Here is a 23452-nt window from a genome sequence, read left to right on the forward strand (position 1 = left end):
TCTCCTGTCACTGTTCCCAAAGGGACCACTGTTCACACAAATAACATCACATCAGCATCACTTGCCACCCCAGCGTGGGGCATCTTCAGGGGGGGAAACTGCTTCTTCATCACCAGGGATCCGTCCACCCCTTACAAGTGCTCAATACAAATCTATGAGAGACAAAATAAGGCAAGAGTGACACTCTCATAGAGTTGTATTGAGTTGTGACCTCCAGCTCCATGAAGCACTGGAGTAGCACTGCTCTGCTCCTCTTCTCAGTGACATCACAGCTGTTCATACTCTCAGACTCATTTTATACAATGTAAGACTATGGATCCTCATTCTTATGCTCCATAGACTTACATACTTACATTGTAAAAGCGACTTCTAGGTCACACAGAGAGCATGGTGACATCACTGAGAAGTGGAGCAGGACACTGCTGTATCCACAAATCCCAAAGAAGATGACAATAGATGAGTATTAAAACACACTGACACTACAGAATATGCACTGATTTATTAAAAATCTCCTAATGGAAGTGCTTCCTTAAATTAAATTTTAGGAGTCAAGCCTTGATGACTTGGTAGGCCATCTTAGCTTTGTCAATAAGGACTCAACCCATGGGAACTCTGAAAGAGTTATGCTTGGTAACAAGAGGCTACAATGCATCCATAATGCATATATGGGGGTGAGTGTGCATCTTATTGCAGCTCAGACATATTTACGGTACTTGTTTAAGTAAGGAAAATGTAGAATTAGAAAAAGAACTACAATATCTCTTAAAAATGAAAGCTATGTTTTTTCTTCAGTTTCATGTAAGATTCTATAACTGATCAACAAGACTTTAAAAAAAGTTTATAAACTAGCAAAACACCCAACTTTAAAAGGTAGGAAAGAGGGATACATAGTGTGCTGTGGCATTATCCTAAGGTCACTCAGCCTTTTATATGTGCCCACACATTAGTGTTCCCACTGTAGCTTTACCACATATTGCATTACACTTTTAATGGCCTCCACAGTGCCTATCACACATAGCAACAGCTGTAGAAAAAGACATGGACTGGACAACAAAAAAAGCTTTAGTTGATCTAGTGCCATTAGTTTATAAAATAGAAGATGAGGTTCATAGTTTAATATTCTGATTAGACTGCATGAACCCCACTGTCTTGTTGTCGTGAACCTCTCAGTGGGTCCTTAACTTTAAATAGCCTTCAAGGGGTGATGTCATTCACCAACCACCACCTCACAGTCACAAAGCCAACCATCACATGTACTATGATACCCACAGAATGATGCCACCACAGTGCCTCCCAAAAATATTATGATGCCCTCTTTGTAGCCCTGCCACACTGCATGATGCTCCCACAGTGTCCAATGGACACACTGTGATGTCCACTGTGCCAAGTACACAGAGTATGATGCCCACAGTCCCCCCCATACTTTATGATGTCCACATTGTCCTTCCTACACAGTATGAAACACTCAGTGATCCGAGACACACTATGATGCCCCTTCAGTGCCCAGCAGATACACTTGGATGTCCCCAGAGCCAATCACACACACAGTATGAAGCCCCCACAGTGCCCATTAGACACACTTTGATGTACCCAGTGCCAACCTTGCCAGTATAATCCCTACTTTTACCCCATACTATACGATATCCTCATGGTATGATACAGTGTCCTTGCTTGTCCTTCAGTATCTACCCAGATGCAATGGTGGATCAGGGATCTGATGATTCCCTGCTCTACTTATAGTCTTCAAGGACACAGATAAAGATAAAGTTGGGAAATACTGCTGATCTACCAAGACAGTGGGACAGCTCTCAAACTTCATTAATCTCCTGCTCTATCCAGGATGGTTTGAAGTTATGAGATTAGATAGATAGATAGATAGATAGATAATATAGATAGATATAGATAGATAGATAGATAGATAGATGCAAATGTTTGGCCATCCTTGGCAAAATTGCTGTTATTGTAGACAATTATGTAAGTTAAAGAGTAAATGATCTCTAAAAAGCATAAAGTTACTTTTTTGTTAATTTAAAATGTAAAATATGAAAATATATATTTTCTTTTTGCCTAAATTAGAAAGGAAATGTGTCATCTTTAACTTTATGTCTTTTAGAGATCATTTCATCTTCAACTTTGACCAGGGGTGCCCAAATGTTTGCATGCCACTGTAGATAGATATCCTTTCTCAGTTTCAGATCCAAAACATTTTTGTATGCAATAAATAAGCAGCTTTTCACCATGATTACATATAATGGCTGCTTGATTTAGCATTTTATGTTTGGGGGATTTTGCATTATATGTTTGAGGACTTGTGGTCTGTCGACCTGTATTATTGCACTTTGTTTTGGTTTAGTGTCTACCGGTATTTGTTTCATGATTTTTTAGATAGATAGTGTTTATGTGTATCATTGTAATAATATAGTTTTTTTTCTAAATCAGGATAATTATACTACCTAACAAAATATGTATTTTTATATATGAATATACCGTAATTCTCAAAAGTGTTGTCACCCTTGAAATTGTTCCAGAAAATGAAGTATTTCTCCCAGACAATTATTGCAATTACACATATTTTGTTATACACATATTTATTTCTGTGTATATTGGAACACAAAAAAAATGAAAAAAGGAAAATTGGACATAATTTCACACAAACCCCAAAAATGGTCAAGACAAAATTGTCAGCAAGTTTACAGACTTGTGGGTAAACAACTTTGTTTCAAGCATTTGATGCTCGTTCAAACCCACCTCTGGCAATAACATGTGTGGGCAATATGAAAATCACACCTGAAACCAGATTAAAAGGGGAAGTTTACTCAATCTTTGCATTGTGTGTATGTTTGTGCCACACTAAGCATGGAGAACATGAAAAGGAGAGGAGAACTGTCTGAGGACTTGAAAACCACACTTTTTGAAAAATATTAACATTCTCAAGGTTACAAGTCCATCTCCAGAGATCTTGGTGTTCCTTTGTCCATTGTGTGTAACATAATCAACAAGTTTACAATACATGGTACTGTAGCTAATCTCCCTGGACGTGGAAGGCAGAGAAAAGTTGATGAAAGGTTGCAACATAGAATAGTCCTGATGGTGCATAAGAAGCTCCAATCAAGTTCCAAAGAAATTTAAGCTGTCCTATAGACTCAGGGTGCATCAATGTCAGTACAAAAGATCCGTCCGCATTTGAATTAAATTAAAAAGCTAAACTGCACTTTGTCAAAATGTACGTGAGTAAGCCAAAATCCTGCTGGGAAAGTGTCTTGTGGACATATAATACCAAGATAGAGCTTTTTGGTAAAGCACACCATTCTAATATTTACTGAAAGCACAATGAGCCCTACAAAGAAAAGAACTCAGAAAAGAACATGGTACAGTCAAATATGGTGGAGGTTCAAAGATGTTTTGGGGTTCTTTTGCTGCCTCTGGCACTGGGTGCCTTGTCTAAGTCTGTGGAATCAACATGAAATCTGAAGATTACCATAGAATTTTGGGTTGCAATGTAATGCCCAGTGTCAGAAGACTGGGTTTACTTTCTTTGTCATGGGTCTGCCAGCAGGACAATGACCCCAAACAAGCTTCAAGAAAACCCCAGAAATGGATGGAAACAAAGCGCTGGAAAGTTCTGAAGTGGCCAGCAATGAGTCCGGATCGAAGGGCCGCTTTACACGCTACGACATCGCTAAAGCAATGTCGTTGGGGTCACAGAATTTGTGACGCACATCCGGCCGCGTAAGCGATGACGTTGCATGTGACACCTATGAGCGATTTTGAATCGTTACAAAAACATTCAAAATCGCTAATCGGTGACATGGGGGTCCATTCCCAATTTTCATTGCAGCTGCAGGTACGATGTTGTTCGTCGTTCCTGCGGCAGCACACATCGCTATGTGTGGCACCGCAGGAATGAGGAACCTCACCTTACCTGCGTCCGCCGGCAATGAGGAAGGAAGGAGGTGGGCGGGATGTTGCGTCCCGCTCATCTCCACCCCTCCGCTTCTATTGGCCGGCCGCTTAGTGACGTCGCAATGACGCCGAACGCACCTCCCCCTTGAGGGAGGGATTGTTCGGCAGTCACAGCGACGTCGCTGAACAGGTATGTGCGTGTGACGCTGCCGTAGCAATAATATTCGCTACGGCAGCGATCACCCCATATCGGCCGTACGACGGGGCGGGTGCCATCGCGCTCAACATCGCCAGCAAATGCTAGCGATGTCGCAGCGTGTAAAGCGGCCCTAACTCCCATTGATCACCTGTGGAGAGATCTTATAATTGCTGTAGAGAGATATGAGAGACCTGGGTCAGTTTCCAAAAGAAAAGTGGTCCAAAATTTCAGATGAGGGGTGTAAGAAGCTTGTTAATGATTATAGGAAGCGATTGATTGCAGTAATTTATTCCAAAGAGGGTGCAAACAAATATTAAGTGGAGGGTAACAACAACTTTGTCCAGCCCAATTTTGAAGTTTTGTGTGAAATTATGTCCAATATATATAATAATGTTCCAAAACACACAAGTAAAAAACATGTGCATAACAAAACATGTGTCATTGCAATAATTTCTGGGAGAAATATTTCATGTTCTGGAATAATTTCAAGGGTGCAAACAGTTCCAAGTGAGACTATATGCTCAAAATGCTTAGAAAATAATTACCATATTTTTTGTTTTATAAGACTCACAGGATTCTAAGACTCACCCCAAATTTAGCAAAAAAAAGATAAAAAACAAATATGGGGTCCGTCATATAATCCGGTGGTGTCTTACCGAAGGGGGGGTGGCAGCGGTGGTAAAGTGGAGTCACAGGAGGCAAGGGCGGTGTTGGAATAGCGCGATGCTGTGGGTGTGCAGCGGGTGTCCCAGATACTCGCGGCAGTTGCTGTGAGACAGGAGGAACATCCAGAAACTGCAAGCGGTGCGGGCTTGAAAGACATGGTGCCTTGAGTTGGTGCATGCTCAGATTGAGCTATCGGCTCAATGATAATCCAAGATCTCATCTGCGCACGCGCCACTTCCGGGCCCCATTTTTGTTAAATCCGCTGCCTGGAGATCAGTGGGCCGGAGGCAGCGCATGTATAGATGAAATCTTGACCCGAGAGCTTCATCTGTGCACTCACCAACTCCGAGTGCCATTATTTGAAGCCTCTGAGGTCTCTGCCTCACTGCCCACATCAAGCATCAGCACAGCCCGCAGCACAGGGACCCGCCCACAGCATAGAGCACCACCCACAACACAGCGCACCACCCACAGCATCGCCCCATGCCTCCTGTGACCCCCTCCCCACCACCCGGTAAGCTACATTTGGATTATAAGATGCACCCCTCATTTTCTTCCAAAATTTTTGGGAGGAAAAGTGCATCTTATAACCCGAACAATATGGTATTTACATTGTTTAATTCCCATTTTGTATAATGCCAACATATTTTGCAGCATTGTTTCAGCAGCTGCACACAGAATATTAAAAGGGTTTGTCCAGGACTTTAACATTGATGACCTATCTATAGGATAAGTGATCAATGTTTAACTGGTGGGGGTGCAGCTACCGCTGAGCAGCTGTTCCCGGTGCCGCCAACGACTGGAACTACTCAGTTATGGAACTGCACAGAACAGCTCCAACAACTATATAGCGGCCACAGCTGGGTACCACATACAGTATATCACAAAAGTGAGTACACCCCTCACATTTTTGTAATTTTTTTATATCTTTTCATGGGGAAACACTGAGGCTATGACTTTTGATACAATGTAAAGTCAGTGTCCAGCTTGTATAACAGTGTAAAATTTGATGTGCCCTCTAAATACTCACTTTCAGAGAATTATTTGCCATGAGGCACCCTGTTGAACTTCCAGTGACCAGTTTGAGAGAGTGTATGAACGATAACACCAAATTTACCACATCTGCTCCCCACTTACACCTGAGACCTTGTAACACTAATGAGTCACATGACACTGGGGAGTGAAAATGGCTAATTGGGCACAAATTGGCCATTTTCCCTTATGGGTGTACTCAGTTTTGTCACTCCTGGTTTAGACATGAATGCCTGTGTGTTATTTAGAGGGCACACCACATTACACTGTTATACAAGAAGTAGACTGAATACATTACATTGTATCAAAGTGTCAGATCTTCAGTGTTGTCCCATGAAAAGATATAATGAAATATTTACAAAAATGTGAGAGGTGTACTCACTTTTGTCATATACTTTATCCACCAACTATTCAAATCAATTGGGGGCTGATGTGCAATGTCCAGCCACAGCCACTATTCCGTTGACAGAGCTGTGCAACCCGAAACTGAGTAGTTCAGGCTGGCAGCAGCACCGGGGGTACAGTGTGTCGCACCCCCAGTGATCAGATATTGATGACCTACCCTAAGGATAGGTCATCAATGTTAATGTCCCAGATAAACCCTTTACACATATAGCATTTCTCAGGTTAGCAGTAATGTTAATTGTGTATTCATTTTTCCATCAGAAAAAAACTGCAGCTACAGGACTGTGCTCGCTGTGCTTACAAAACGAGTTTCTCCTATGTATGGCCCAAAAATAGGAAATATTCATCAATTCTTTACTTTCGACATTAATCATGGTAAGATTGGAGACGAATTTGGCTTTTATTCTTACCCTACAAAATCCCTTCCTCCAAAGCACTAGCTGGCTTGCACCCTATAATTATTCCTCAATCTAGCTAGAGTATCTGTGTATGCAGAGTTCTGTATATGCAGTATACAATCACGCATGGGTATGCAGAAAAAAATTCCACTAGATGCATACAGCAAAAATACCTTTCAAGTATTTTTGCCTGAGAACCAAAAGCTGCAATGGAGTCTATTTGATGTTTTCTTTGTTTTTAGTCCTGCTCATAATATAAAACTCTTGGGATGTGTAGTCTCTCCTATTGTTAAAATATTTTAGGGCTGCCAATCAGCGGCATAACTAGAGTGCGTTGGGCCCTGATGCAAAATTTGGAGCTGCCCCCTCCCACTGCATGTTGGACAGTTGCATGGGCCCTTACACCATTAGATCCTAAAAGACATGCCCCTTCCAGGTATATAAGTCCCCCACCCTGGTCTCCTAACAGGTATATACAGTTAGGTCCAGAAATAATTGGACAGTGACCGAATCTTTGTGAAGCAACTGAGATGCCATTAAAGTGTAGACTTTCAGGTTTATTTAAAGGCATTGATCAAAAATATACTCTGAAACGTTTAGGAATCGCAACTGTTTTTCAACTAAACCTCCTCATTTCAAGAGCTTAAAAATAATTGGACAAATTAACTTTACCATAAAAAAATTGTTCATTTTTAATACTTTGTCGAGAATCTGTTGCAGGCAATGACTAGCTGAAGTCTGGAAGTCATAGATGTCACTAAACGCTTGGTTTCCTCTTCTGTGATGCTTTGCCAGGTTTTACTGCAGCTGACTTCAGTTGTTGCTTGTTTGCGGGTCTTTCTGCCTTAACTGTTGTCTTAAGCACGTGAAATGCATGCTCGATCGTGTTGAGATCTGGCGAATGACTTGGCCATTGCAGAATATTCTACTTCTTTGTCTTAAACGCCTGCATTTTTTTTGCAGTGTTTTGGGTCATTGTCCATCTGTACGGTGAAGCACCATCCAATCAATTAATCTTGCTGCATTTGGTTGAATCTGAGCAGAAAGTATCACCCTGTATACTTCAGAATTCATCCAGCTGCTTCTGTCTTCAGTCTCACCATCAATGAACCCTAGTGGCACAGTGCCATTGGAAAACATGCATGCCCGGCCATTACACTGCCTCCATCATGTTTTACAGAGGATGTGGTGTGCTTTGGATCTTGAGCCGTTCCAAGCCTTCGCCATACTTTCTTCCTCCCATCAATCTGGTACAGGTTGATCTTAGTTTCATCTGACTAAAGAATGCTTTTTCCATAACTGGTTGCCTTCTTTAGATGTTTTGGGGCAAAATCTAATCTGTCCTTTCTATTTTAAGATTTTAAGGCTGATTACTGGTTTGAACCTTGTGGTGAACCCTTTGTATTTGCTCTGATAAAGTGTTCTCTTTATGTTAGATTTTAGTACTGAAACACCTACTTCCTGAAGAGTGTTCTTTACTTGGGTGGATGTTGTGAAAGGGTTTTTCTTCACTATGGAAAAAATTCTGTAGTGATCTACCACTGTTGTCTTCCTTGGATGCCCATACCTTTTGTGAGTTCCTGAGCGCACCAGTGTGCTCTTTATTTTTTTTTGGATTTTGTCTTTTTTTCAGCCTACTGATGGCCTGTTTCACTGTAAGAGGTTTCAAATACAAATGCCACACCTAGAATCAGCTCCACACCTTTAACCTGCTTAACCAATGAAGGATTAATGAAAGAATAGCCCATGCAGCCCATTGAAGAGTTTTTGAGATATTTGTAGAATTATTTTTGGTTCTTTGAAAAAGAGAGAGCTACATATTAAAGAGCTGGAATTTCTAAAGCGTAACTCCAATTAGGATGTGAATACCTTCAAATTAAAGCTGACAGTCTGAGCTTTGAGACCATATTGATTATATAACATTATATTGAGTATGTTTTGGCAAATGGCTAAAATGCCAAAAATCCCACAAGAATATTCTACTCACCTTCCTCCATTTTTAAGACTCTCATTGTCCCCTTCTGCAGATAATGCAGAGAAGACACATCACTGCCATATGACGCCAATGCCAGTCATGCCAATGTCTGCTGCCGGCCTCTGATTGTCCAGCAGTGTGTTGTGGTGCAGTGACCCGATGTGTCTCTGAACCACATTATACTTCAGCTGAATGTGCTTCTGTACCGCCCGGGGCTTGGCCGGCTGCCGAGCCGCTCGGATCCGTGCTCGACGCTGGGTGGCTCGAGCTCCTCACGGACCCGGGGGTCACGTCGCTCTGAAAGGGAGTTGCTGGCGCTACGTGAGGGGTAGTGTTCAGTGGAGAGGTCCACGGCCGGGGCCGCGGTTGTTTGGGGATTAAGTTTGTGACGCCACCCACGGGTTGTGGTGAATGGATGGACACCACCGCGGCCGTTGACTAGGATCCCGGGGACGGTGTTGCACAGCTTGGTGTTGGCCCCCCTCCGTGGGTAGGGGGATGATAGTGTCAATTGTTTTTGCCATTTGAGTTTTGAACTGCAAAGCTGAGTTTTTGCCCAAATTTCTGGCACAAAAAGGCACCTTTTTGAACAGCATAGTGTGCACAAGAAACCCAAATTCCCATAGACTTTGCTTGAAAAGCAGAACACATCCATTTTGGCATTAAACGCTGCAGTTGAAAAAGCAGGTAAAAAGCAACGTGGACACATAGCCTAAATGCCTAATAAATGAGTCCAGAATTAGAAGCCCCTTAGTCTCTTAAAGGGAACCTGTCACCAGTTTTTTGTCCTATAAGCTACGGCCACCACCAGTGGGCTCTTATATACAGCATTCTAACATGCTGTATATAAGAGCACAGGGCGCTGTGTAGAACATAGAAAACACTTTATAATACTCACCTAAACCGGTGGCTGTGCGGTGGATGTGGCTCAAATGGCCGTCTTTGTCCTCCGGTGTTGGCTCCTCTTCTTTCAGCCATCTTCTTCCTCCTTCTGAAGCCTGTGTGCATGACGCATCTACGTCATACACACTCCCCGGTCACGCGCATGCGCACTACAATACTTTGATCTGCCCTGTTCAGGGCAGATCAAAGTGTACCTGCGCAGGACCTGAATGCCGGCGCGTGTGTATGACCGTGGCTTCAGAAGATGAAGGAGGAAGATGGCCGAAAGAGGAGGCGACGGCACCGGAGGACGAAGACGCCCATTTGAGCCACATCCACCGCAGCGACCAGTTTAGGTGAGTATTATAAAGTCATTTTTATGTTCTACACAGCGGCCTGGGCTCTTATACACAGCATGTTAGATTGCTGTATATAAGAGCCCACTGGTGGTGGCCACTGCTTATAGGGCAAAAAACTGGTGACAGGTTCCCTTTAACCATATCCATCTTATCAGTTAGAACATGTAACAACTTGCCTTAGAATCCTTTAGATTGTAAACTCTTGGGAAGAATCACATCTTTCTTATATTACTGCTTTGTAGCTGACGCTGTTATATCAAATATTGTTTACAATTCTGTGATTTCCTGTATTGTTGAATTGTCTGCCACTACGGAATATGTTGGTGCTACACATATAATAATTTTAGTCGTGATAATAGGTAAATATGCTAATTTACGTATATAGAGTTAGTCACTTCCAAATTAGAAATGAGGTATTTTCATTTTTTAAAATCACAAATACCATTTTTACCAAATGTTGCCATTGACTCTACCGCCTGCTGAACACTCGATACAGGATGACTTCAGCATATCCAATAATCCAGATTTATTCAGTAATCCAGACTGCATAAAAACCGTCACATTTTGGTTTATATCAAGCCCTTTTAAACTGTTATACTGCTGGCGTTTCTATTTTTGGACTGTGGCTTAATAGTCTATTCCATAAAACCTAATGAAGTTTTAAAATTACCATCAGTAGTGTGACTTTTTATTGCTTTCCATAGAAGATAGTTACCGTAGGTAGAGTCCTGTGTGTGGGCAAAACTATTATGTCCGTTCCATTTACCTCTTCTTTGGAATTACCATCAGTTTACACGCTGTTTATTTGTTACTGGGCACAACAAACATCTTTATGCTAATTTTCCCTAAAATTACATTATACGGGCATATGGAGGTCACACTAGGGAGCTACCTGTGTAATTAATTGACATACTGGGTTTTCCAGAGACAGTGATGCTCTTTTTTAGGCTCATTAAAAATGCTGAATGAAGAAGTCTACTCAATTCAGTAAAGGAAATCTGTCACCAGGTTTTTGCTCCCCCATCTGAGAACAGCATCATTTAGATACAGAGACCCCAATTCCCGCAATGTGTCACTTAATTAATTTGCTTGCTGTAGTTTTGATAAAATCACAGTTTTATCAGATAGAGATTATCAATAGTAAACTATGCAAATAGCTTGTAGAGAAGCAAGTGGGAACATTTCTTCTTGCAGAGAATGCCAAGAATACTTATAAGTCATGCATTGCTCCTTTAAATATGCAAATAGCCTCTTCAGAAGGAATAGAAGTTTATCTCTGGTGCCACCTATTGGATGTAGTAATCCTAAAAGTCAATCTCTACCCTTTAACAAGTCTTGCCAAACTAGAAACTTAATTTGCTGAAGTGTGTTTAGGGGTGTTGCCCCTCCTCAGTGTAAAGCAGGAGATCTGACTGGGCTAGGTGAGAAGGCTGGTGGTCTAAATGGCAAGGTTTTTTCTTGCGGGGACTGTCTAAATCATGTGGCAAGACTCATTAAAGGGTTGATATTGACTTTTAGGATTGCTACATCCAATAGGTGGCACCAGTGATAAGGGCCTAGTCCTTCAGAAGAGGCTATTTGCATATTTAAATTCCCCTTATACCAGCTTGAACTCTCCGCAAGAAGAAATGTTGCCCCTTAGAGCCATCACTGGCCTCTCACCTAGTCAGATCTCCTGCTTTGCACTGAGGAGGAGCAACACCCCAAAACACGGTGTGTGCAAATTGAATTTCTGGTTTATTATTCTTATTGCAAGGCTCATTAAAGGGTCGATGTTGACTATTAGTATTGCTATATCCAATAGGTGGCGCCAGGGATCAAGTTCTCTGCCTTCTGAAGAGGCTATTTGTATATTTAAATTGCATGAGAGGAGTAGTAATCCCGTTGCCATGTAGTCCTCCATATTCATGAGCTCTGTATAACTACTCATTGGTAACTTTCTGTGTCAAATAAAGCAAGAAAACACCAATAGGTGTTTCTAGAGGACACAACTCACATACAATAGGATAACTTAGCACCAGTGAGGATAGATTACTAAAACTTAGCTTTTATTAGAGCTATTTAAAATTCATTTTGAACAAACACTTATAAAATACACTTAGGATCACCCTGCAGGTAACCAAGGTGCATGTTACCATGCTGCAATGAACAACCCTTGGAAAACACCGATAGGGGGAAAACAATTATGTGTAATGCTGGTATCAATTACTGTCATACATACCGCATTATGAGGATTTTTTGCACAGAAGTTCCGTTAGCTTAAAGCTAAATTTAGGAAACTATCTCCTCATAAGCAGTAAGGTATATACTATCCCCTAATACAGGGATCGCTTACACATACTAAGATATAAAATTAAGAACGATCTCACCCATTTGGAGGATCTTCAAACGTTTGGTACGGCAGTCCGTCTTTAGGAAGGGTCACAAAGGGGCCTGTGGTCCAGGCTGGGTATGTCTTGCCCTAAACCCCCTTGTCTCCCGTCCTTACAAGGACGGTCCACATCTGAACCTATATCCTTGAAAATGGTAGTCCCACATGCCTCCCGCCTCCCGACGCGTTTCGTCACTTTCTGTGACTCCTCAGGGGTCCAAGCATGAAAGATCATGTAGTGGGTCAAAGAAAGGTGTGTGACCTGCAAAGTCCAAACACCAAATGCTGCCAACCGTCCACCCCCTCATTAGTCATCTATAAATGTATAGTTAGGGGCCCGCACAGCCAATCCCAGCAACTCCTAAACAGGTGCAACCCATGAGTAATGTAATAACTCACCATCTGGTTAATAGTTATCGCCATGACAGCGGCTTTCCACGTGTCCCGGGCATTGGCATGTATTCCAAAAACCATTACGCCCCGGCGTGTACCGCACTTCCGGATGGCGATCACGAGAGGGAGGCTTGATCCGCCTCACGTGGTGCACTAAGCACCACGTGGTCGGACACGTGATCCATTACGTCACCATGTCCTTCGATGCGGACCTCCGATGTCAGGCACGCCCATAGAGAGGCCAGTTCCGTGTCACGTGGTGCATTCCGCACCACGTGATCGGACATGTGATCCAGCACGTCACCATGTCCCCCAGAGCGGACCTCCGGTATCAGGCACGCCCACAGAGAGGCCAGCTCTGCATCACGTGGTGCATTCCGCACCACGTGATCGGACATGTGACCCAGCACGTCACAATGTCCCTCAATGTGGTCCTCTGACACCGGGCACGCCCATAGGGCATACAATTAGAAATAACGCACAAAGTATCTAATCTCTCTGAATAGTTCATTGGGTTCTAATGTCGTAGTTATACTAAAATATATAGATGTAATTATGTAATTTCGTAGCAGGGAAAACCTCCACGTCTGGAGGAGATGTCACATAATGCTCACATCACCAAGTGATCTGTCCTATCATCATATTAACAAAAAAGGGGGGGGGGGGGATGCAGGCCACAGGACTTCCCCCTGACCCTCACACAGAGGGGCCAAAAAAATTATATATAAAATATACATGGATCGTAATGTATTGCATTGTGCAAAAAAGATGCCATGTGTCAGCCAACAGTGGAAGGGGACACATCAGCTAAAAAATTCTCTGGAGAGGTTGACTTCTCTAAAAAAGAATTGACTCTTCAAAACGACATCGAGAGATTTCAACATAATGTGAAAGAAAGGAAACATAAACAGTTTATCCGCGATCTACAAGACTTTAGGGAAAACAGAGCGTACGTTTTCCTGAACAACAAAACCCTACAAACTGAGACCCCCATAGACCCCTCCTCCTCTGACACAGAGGCTTCTGAAAGTGAGACCAGGGGGGGAAGAGGGGGACAAGGACGAAAGGGAAAGGGCTCCTATACCAATAGGGGCAGAGGGAACCAGTTTATACAGGGGCCTCATTTTTTAGATCGCGAGTACTCACTGAGGAGCCGAACGGAGGGGAGGGGCCAGTTCCCGAAATAGGCATGCAGGTCCTTAACCTGTCCTCACGACCCCTCAGTGAGTTGGAAGAGTCAATTCTTAAAAAAGGTCTCTCTTTTGTCCCCACTTCGGACTTTGATCTATTTGAAAGTGTTAAAGACCTCAACCTCTTTGCGCGGAAGCTGAAATGGAGGAAGCATTTTTGTAGGCAGGATAATAAAACCTGTGAGGAGTTGGGAATCCCCCCCGACATGTTGCCCGATGTAAGATTGCTCGATTCATTGACCGAGATAAACCCGAATGATAGGGGTGAAGGCCCCTTTACCAGCCTTAGGGGCAAAAGCACAAAGATGCCGCCCCCGCAGGGCGACATCTCTGCTGTGGATGTCTTTGTTAACCTGGTAACGGAGGACCTGAGAAAATTGAGGCAACAGAATCTATTTACGGCTTTCAATTGTACCAGGGAGGAGATGCTGGCTCTGCGTGGTTTGGAGCAGGACCACCACATTGTCATTAAGCCCTCAGATAAAGGTGGCAATGTGGTGGTCCTTGACTCTGAGAAATATCGTAGTATGTGCATGAACCTTCTCGGAGACAGAGAAGCATATGATATTCTGAAGGAAAATCCTACTAAGCCTTTTCTATCTGAATTAAAAAACTTGTTGGATGAGGCTTTAGCCTTCAAGTCTATTGATAAGAAAGAACATGAATTCCTGCTGCCCCAAAACCCGGTAGTCGCTACCTTTTATGGATTACCAAAAGTACATAAAGGGTTGGATCCATTAAAGGGTAGGCCTATCGTGTCAGGAATTAACAGTATTTGCCAAAATCTGGGACAATACCTAGATATTATTCTGCGTCCATTCGTCGTATCCCTACAGTCGTATACGAGGGACTCTATGGACTTCCTCAGGAAGATCGAGGGGATATGTATAGACGGTGACTGCATTTTGGCGAGCATAGACGTGGAGGCCTTGTATTCCTCTATACCACACGACAAGGGCTTACAGGCGGTGGAATATTTTCTGTCCACTAGAGGTTGCCAGTTTGCTCAACACAATGCCTTCATATTGAAAGCACTTAACTTCTGCCTTACCAGAAATTACTTCGTCTTTGATGGCCGTTTCTACCACCAGCGCAGGGGCACCGCGATGGGGAGCCCTTGTGCCCCCTCGTATGCCAACTTGCTCCTGGGCTGGTGGGAGGAGACGATGGTGTTCACCGGCGAGGACGAAGTAAGTGACATAAACAGAATTGAATTCTGGACACGGTATATCGATGACGTGTTTTTGGTCTGGCGTGGCACGGAGAGTGCTCTTGGGGACTTTGTGGGGAGTTTGAATGGTAACCCTATTGGACTACACTTCACCTATGAGGTTAATCACACCAGCCTGCCCTTTTTGGACGTCCTGGTCACTAAAATGGAGGGGGGGCACCCTCAGAACGAGCACATATAGAAAACCGACATCTACGAATTCCATTCTAAGATGGGAAAGCAATCACCCTGCTCCCCTCAAGAGGGGAATACCAAAAGGGCAATACCTTAGAATGCGTAGAAACTGCTCGGATGAGGGTGCCTTTAAACACCAGGCTAATGACCTCAAAAGGAGGTTCCTGGCAAGAGGCTACCCTGACAAGGTCTTAAAAAAGGCATATAATGATACTAAAAAAATGAACAGAGCAGATCTCCTGGTTCCAGCCCCAGAAAAGATTGATGAGGGTTTAACTAGATTCATTACGACCTTCTCTAATGGATCAAACCAAGTAAGGAACATCCTGGACAGACATTGGTCCATCCTTCGGATGGACAAAGATCTCGAGGATAAGATTGGCGCATATCCACATGTCACGTATAAAAAAGGAAGGTCTATCCAGGATAGACTCGTCCATAGCCATTTTCAAACACCCCAGCAGGAAACATGGCTAAAATCGAATGTAAAAGGGTGTTACAGATGTGGAGGATGTGTAGCCTGTCCATTTATTAAACCCTCAAAGAAATTTGAATCTAATGTCACCCATGAACAATTCGACATACGTCACCTTATCAACTGTCGTTCCCGAGGTATTATATATAAAGCCACCTGTGAATGCGGAGTAGAATATGTCGGGAAAACAATCAGAGAGTTCAGACGACGAATTGGGGACCATTTGGGTGACATAGAACACAAGAGAGAGACCCCTCTGGCGCGCCATGTGAATAACACACATGGAGGAAGGAAAACTGTGATCTCCTTCATTGGCATTGACAAAGTCGAACCACCAATCAGGGGTGGTAACTGGGATCGCCTGATCCTACAGCGCGAAACGAGGTGGATCTTCAAGTTGGATACGGTGTCACCCAGGGGCCTAAATGAACAACTACAATATGGCTGCTATATTTAACCTGACTCCCCATATCCTGAATACGATGTATACCTCTCTATGAAACTTCTCTTGCTACTATCCATAAACCTGTGCCAGTATCTAGCCTGCCTAAATATTACTGGACATAATCGGGGCATGCTTTTGGCCCCCCATATTATATATGTGTGGCAGAAGATAACAATCTATTCTGCCACGCTGTCTTTCTGTTAAAATACACCAACTCCTACTACACTCATGGGTTATGTGCAATCCTCCCCCCCCCCCCCCCCTTATTTTGGGGAATGAGTGATAAGAAATAACCACTAAGTTATCCCCCAAAAAATTGTTGCTACTCATATATATTGCTTCATAGTAAGTCTAAGCGACATTCTAACGTCCAGACATTATATAGTGTTGTATGTGAAATATAGCAGGGATTATTTTAGGCTGCATGTCCTTTATTATCTTGAGTCTCTGGAACACATGAATGTGTGCTTGAACCTGGAGCAGTCCCCCTACTGAGAGGTAATGTTTATTGGTCACATGTGCAGTATAGTTGCCTATTGGATGTGTCCCCTTCCACTGTTGGCTGACACATGGCATCTTTTTTGCACAATGCAATACATTACGATCCATGTATATTTTATATATAATTTTTTTGGCCCCTCTGTGTGAGGGTCAGGGGGAAGTCCTGTGGCCTGCATCCCCCCCCCCCCCCCCTTTTTTGTTAATATGATGATAGGACAGATCACTTGGTGATGTGAGCATTATGTGACATCTCCTCCAGACGTGGAGGTTTTCCCTGCTACGAAATTACATAATTACATCTATATATTTTAGTATAACTACGACATTAGAACCCAATGAACTATTCAGAGAGATTAGATACTTTGTGCGTTATTTCTAATTGTATGCCCTATGGGCGTGCCCGGTGTCAGAGGACCACATTGAGGGACATTGTGACGTGCTGGGTCACATGTCCGATCACGTGGTGCGGAATGCACCACGTGATGCAGAGCTGGCCTCTCTGTGGGCGTGCCTGATACCGGAGGTCCGCTCTGGGGGACATGGTGACGTGCTGGATCACATGTCCGATCACGTGGTGCGGAATGCACCACGTGACACGGAACTGGCCTCTCTATGGGCGTGCCTGACATCGGAGGTCCGCATCGAAGGACATGGTGACGTAATGGATCACGTGTCCGACCACGTGGTGCTTAGTGCACCACGTGAGGCGGATCAAGCCTCCCTCTCGTGATCGCCATCCGGAAGTGCGGTACACGCCGGGGCGTAATGGTTTTTGGAATACATGCCAATGCCCGGGACACGTGGAAAGCCGCTGTCATGGCGATAACTATTAACCAGATGGTGAGTTATTACATTACTCATGGGTTGCACCTGTTTAGGAGTTGCTGGGATTGGCTGTGCGGGCCCCTAACTATACATTTATAGATGACTAATGAGGGGGTGGACGGTTGGCAGCATTTGGTGTTTGGACTTTGCAGGTCACACACCTTTCTTTGACCCACTACATGATCTTTCATGCTTGGACCCCTGAGGAGTCACAGAAAGTGACGAAACGCGTCGGGAGGCGGGAGGCATGTGGGACTACCATTTTCAAGGATATAGGTTCAGATGTGGACCGTCCTTGTAAGGACGGGAGACAAGGGGGTTTAGGGCAAGACATACCCAGCCTGGACCACAGGCCCCTTTGTGACCCTTCCTAAAGACGGACTGCCGTACCAAACGTTTGAAGATCCTCCAAATGGGTGAGATCGTTCTTAATTTTATATCTTAGTATGTGTAAGCGATCCCTGTATTAGGGGATAGTATATACCTTACTGCTTATGAGGAGATAGTTTCCTAAATTTAGCTTTAAGCTAACGGAACTTCTGTGCAAAAAATCCTCATAATGCGGTATGTATGACAGTAATTGATACCAGCATTACACATAATTGTTTTCCCCCTATCGGTGTTTTCCAAGGGTTGTTCATTGCAGCATGGTAACATGCACCTTGGTTACCTGCAGGGTGATCCTAAGTGTATTTTATAAGTGTTTGTTCAAAATGAATTTTAAATAGCTCTAATAAAAGCTAAGTTTTAGTAATCTATCCTCACTGGTGCTAAGTTAACTTTCTGTGTCCAAAACATTTTTATTAAAATTTTAAATATGAAGGGGATAATACAGGAAAAAAGGAAGGTTAGGGGAAACTCAGGAACAATAACGGAAAGGGAATTTATGGAGTAGAAGTGGTCTTAAAATTGTATCAATATAATGATCCATATTAAAATAATATACACATTTAAAAAACACATTTGAACAAATATAAAAACTTATAATTAAATAACACATGAACAAATTATAGCAACATAGAATGCTGTTCTGAGGGCTCAACAATTCCAAGACTATCCTGATTGGTAATTTTCTGCCTATGCATAGTTTGAACAGAAAGCTGCCAATCAGTGATGGGGGCGGGGTTATACTGAGCTCAGCATTCAGAAGACTGGTAGTTTTTCAGCATAGAAAATAGTTAGGCCCGTTTCACACATCCGGCATTATGACGTATTGCCGGTCACATGCTCCGGTCACATCATTTAGTTGACTTTGTGCCACAGTTATGATAGAATCACAGCTTTCTCTGTTGCAGTTTTAGCAGAGCTGAGATGTTGAGCTGTGTATAACTCTGCCTGCACCATTGACTGACAGCTTTCTGTGTACAATGTGTCATGACAGAAAGCTGCTAATCACTGGTGGGGATGTGGTTGGACTACCAGTGATATTTCCAGTTGTCCTGTACTGTTTATTCCCTGCTGATAAAACACTGATTGTATCGAAACGGCAAAATGCAGCCCAGTAAGTGACATCAAAGGTATCAGGGTCTCTTTCACTACATTAATGGTGCTCACAGATTACATAGGAAAAACCTGGTGACCGATTCCTTTTAAATTGACCCAATAGAATAATTTATTTTTACTTATCCTATCTATGCAGCTTCATTAAATCACCTTCATTCAGCTCCATAGTCCCATTTCTCATATTTTGACAATAACACATATCGCTTTGTTCCATTTTTTCCAGCAGAAATGTTTTTTTGTTGTTGTTGTTTTTTTGTCGTGTTTTTCCCGTCATCACTTTGCAGACTAAAAGCTTTGGATAATAATATTAACACACCTACCAATTTGCAGCCTTTTCTGCTGTAATTCCATATTCAGGCGACTTCTGTATGATACAGTAAATGTGTAACAGATTTTATTAATTTCTAAAGAGTTTTGTAAAAATCCAGAACAAAACAGATGGAATCAATGTTCCTATTTCACTGCAACCATTTTATTCTTCTGTCAAATCAAAGATGAAATGTGCCAATCATTGCACAAAATATCTAGTATTTTCCCATTTCTTTTGTACAGCCGCAGCTGAGTTTGACAAATGAAGTCACAATAACAAGAAATCAGATATTTAACCCAATCCCTCCCAGCAAAGAGATTTTACAGGCGATAAGGAAAAAGAAGGGTTACTTGAAAAATTCAATATTTAGCTTATTTGGGGCATTACCTATTGACTGCTGGACTGTAATATTCAGGAACCATACTTAGGGACGTGCAGATTTACATAAATGTGGTCCATGTGCGGAGCAGACTGCACACAAACCCCATTGTTTTATATATATCTAATATATAAAGCTGAGTCTGTGTGTGTGTGTGTGTGTGTATGTATGTGTGTATGTCCGCGCTTTACAGTTACTCTCCAAAAAACCTGCCTCCATCAAATTCAATAGAGCTGCGAACTATTAGGTTATTAATAGAAGCTGTGAGTGGTTTCTATAGGAACAAAATAAACTGTTAGTATAAGAAGCTTATGTGTGAGGTAATAAGATGTCGGTAGGGAGACGGATAGAGACAGAAAGAGACAGACAGAGATAGACAGACAGGGAAAGAGACAGAGAAAGAGAGAGAGACAATCAAAGACACAGACAGAGGCAGACAGACACAGACAGACAGGGAAAGAGACAGGCTAACAGGGAAAGAGACAGACAGAGAGACAGACAGATACATACAAGCAAAGAAACAGACAGACAGGGAAAGAGACAGGCTAACAGGGAAAGAGACAGACAGAGAGACAGACAGATACATACAAGCAAAGAAACAGACAGACAGGGAAAGAGACAGGCTAACAGGGAAAGAGACAGACAGAGAGACAGACAGATACATACAAGCAAAGAAACAGATGGGGAACGAGACAGACGGGGAACGAGACAGACGGGGAACGACACAGATGGGGAACGAGACAGACGGGGAACGAGACAGACGGGGCACGAGACAGACGGGGAACGAGACAGACGGGGAACGAGACAGACGGGGAACGAGACAGACGGGGAACGAGACAGACGGGGAACGAGACAGACGGGGAACGAGACAGACGGGGAACGAGACAGACGGGGAACGAGACAGACGGGGAACGAGACAGACGGGGAACGAGACAGACGGGGAACGAGACAGACGGGGAACGAGACAGACCTGGAAAGAGACAGACCGGGAAAGAGACTGAGAGATAGAGAGAAACAGACAGACACAGACAAAGAGATAAAGAGAGACAGAAACAAAGATAGAGAGAGACAGACACATACATACATATATATGTGCTAGTCCACATGAGCTTTTTTTCACACGGACCTCAAGTCAGTGTCTAGAGAATTGAGGGGTGCGTCAGTCTAATAGAATTGTTCTTTAAAGGGGGCTTGTTTAGTTTGAACAGTCACAGCTAATTACAGACACAATATATATTATATTACTATATTTCACATAATCTTAGCTTAATCATATTAAAATGTAGAAAGCGAAAAACACACTATGATCTTTTGAAAAAATAGGACTCATTCATCTGAGCAGTGAGGATTTTCATTCTTTTTGCCCACCATATAAATTCTAATGATGAAATATCCACAATGTATGTGGATATGTGAGATATTACAGTATATGATAAAAGTAAGTACACCCCTCACATTTTTATAAATATTTTATTATATCTTTTCATGGGACAACACTGAAGATATGACAGTTTGATACAAGGTAAAGTAGTCAGTGTACAGCTTGTATAACAATGTAAATTTGGTGCCCTCTAAATAACTCAACACACAGCCATTAATGTCTAAACCGCTGGCAACAAAACTGAGTACACCCCTAACGGAAAATGGCCAAATTGTGCCCAATTAGTAATTTTCCCTCCCCGGTGTCATGAGACTCATTAGTGTTACAAGGTCTCAGGTGCGAATATGGAGCAAGTGTGGTAAATGTAGTGTTGTCGCTCACACACTCTCTTATACTGGCAACTGGAAGTTCAACATGGCATCTCATGGTAAAAAATTCTCTGAGGATCTCAAAAAAAAAGAATTGTTGCTCTACATAAAGATGGCCAAGGCTATTAGAAGATTGCCAACACCCTGAAACTCAGCTGCAGCACAGAGGCCAATACCATACAGTGGTTTAACAAGACAGGTTCCACTCAGAACAGACCTTGCCATGGTTGACCAAAGAATTTAAGTGCATGTTCTTGTAACAGGGTGACCTACGGTCAGTATTCCCCTGAAGACATCATTGGCCGCATTGCAAATATGTATTGTATGTGTAGAGTAATATGTATAAGTTTTCCTGTGGCATATGTCGCAGTTGTACCAGCTACCGCTAGAGATGGCACTGGACTCTCTGACAGCTAGGAGGGAGTCGCAGATAGAAGGTACAGTAGCAGGACTGAAAGGGTTAGTGAGAAAGGCCCGGCCAACAGTGAAGGGAATAAAGTGGGTAGGATTTCCTGGTTGTACTTAGAGATAGGAATGGAGTAAAGCAATCTAGCTGAGTGGAGTGGTGTGGAGAGAACAGGCAAAAGATTGGGCAGTAGGAACACAAATCCTGGTGACCAGAAACAGATTGTAGTAGTGCAGTGTCCTGGAAGTGGTGAGAATGAATGAGAATAGCGCCCCTGTGACAAGTAGGCTAACAAGAAGAGTGCGGTTATTTTAAGGGCCCTAGTCTTCGGACAGCCACTGTCACTGCAGGATTGGTATCCATGAATGCAACCAGATGTAGAATGGCCTCTCAGGGAATAGTGAAGTGCATAAACCTGAAGTTTAAAACCTCTCATGCTCCATGGTAGCCATGAGACTCTGTGTACAGAAGAGACATAGTATATTGTGCAAAAATGCCTGTAAAGAATATGTGCCTTTCTGCAAGAGAAGAACAATGGTGTGTGGAGCTTGTTACCAGTAAAGTTGAAGTGTTTTGTAACTGGCCTGAGTGCGTCTTTAATTCCTATGGAAGAAAATCTGCAGTATCTGCACTGGACCAGCCGCAGTGGCCTGACAGCCCAGAAGTACCATGGCCCTCAGGTAACCACACCAACTGCACCACACACTCCATCCCCAGTTTATGTAGCATGTCAGGCGGGTGCTGAACTACATCCTTCGTCCCCGGCTACCACCCAGCCTCACATTACATTCTCAGTGTCATAGCCAGAGCTTGTTATTTCAAAACTGATGTATGAGTGCTGCCACTCAAAGGTTAAAAGGGTGCTGGGTCAGCCTGTCAGTGCTTAGACCATATGCTGCACACTGCATCAAATTGGTCTGCATGGCTGACGTCCCAGAAGGAAGCTTCTTCTAGAGATGATGCACAAGAAAGCCTGCAAACAGTTTCCTGAAGACAAGTAGACTAAGTCATAGTTTACTGGAACCATGTCATGTGGTCTGATGAGACCAAGATAAACTTATTTGGTTCAGATGATGTCAAGCATGTGTGGAGGCAACCAGGTGAGGAGTACAAAGATAAGTGTCTCTTACCTTCAGTCAAGCAGGGTGGTGAGAATGTCATAGTTTGGTGATGCATGAGTGCTGCCAGCTGTAGGGAGCTACTGTTCATTGAGGGAACCATGAATGCCAATATGTACTGTGACATACTGAAGGGAAGCATGATCCCCTCCCTTTGGAAACTGGACCACAGTACAGTATTCTAACATGATAACGACCCCAAACACTTCCAAGATGACAACTGCCGTGGTAGAGAAACTCTACTGAGCATCTTTGGGGCAAACTCAAACGGAAGGTGGAGGAGCACACGGTCTCTATAATCCACCAGCTCCGTGATGTCATCATCAGAGTAGAGGTAGAGGATTTCAGTGGCTCCTGTGAAGTTCTAGTTATCTCCATAAAAAAGGGGGTTAAGGCAGTGCATAAAAATAGTGGTGGCCCCACAAAATATTGACAGTTTTGGAACACGTTGGCTATTTTCAGTTAGGGGTATACTCCCTTTTTTCCAGCAGTTTAGACATTAATTGCTGTGTGTTGAGTTATTTGGAGAGAATACCAAAATTACACTGTTATACATGCAGTAC

At 43.1% G+C, this 23452-nt stretch overlaps 1 protein-coding gene across 1 annotated transcript in view; it reads left to right on the top strand.

Annotated features, from left to right (window-relative positions):
• Nucleotides 1–23452, top strand: part of LOC142254546 (uncharacterized) — a 95860-nt gene that overhangs the window by 47465 nt on the left and 24943 nt on the right. The window lies entirely within an intron of this gene.

Source organism: Anomaloglossus baeobatrachus, chromosome 1 (genome assembly GCF_048569485.1).
Source record: "Anomaloglossus baeobatrachus isolate aAnoBae1 chromosome 1, aAnoBae1.hap1, whole genome shotgun sequence".
Lineage (NCBI taxonomy): Eukaryota > Metazoa > Chordata > Amphibia > Anura > Aromobatidae > Anomaloglossus > Anomaloglossus baeobatrachus.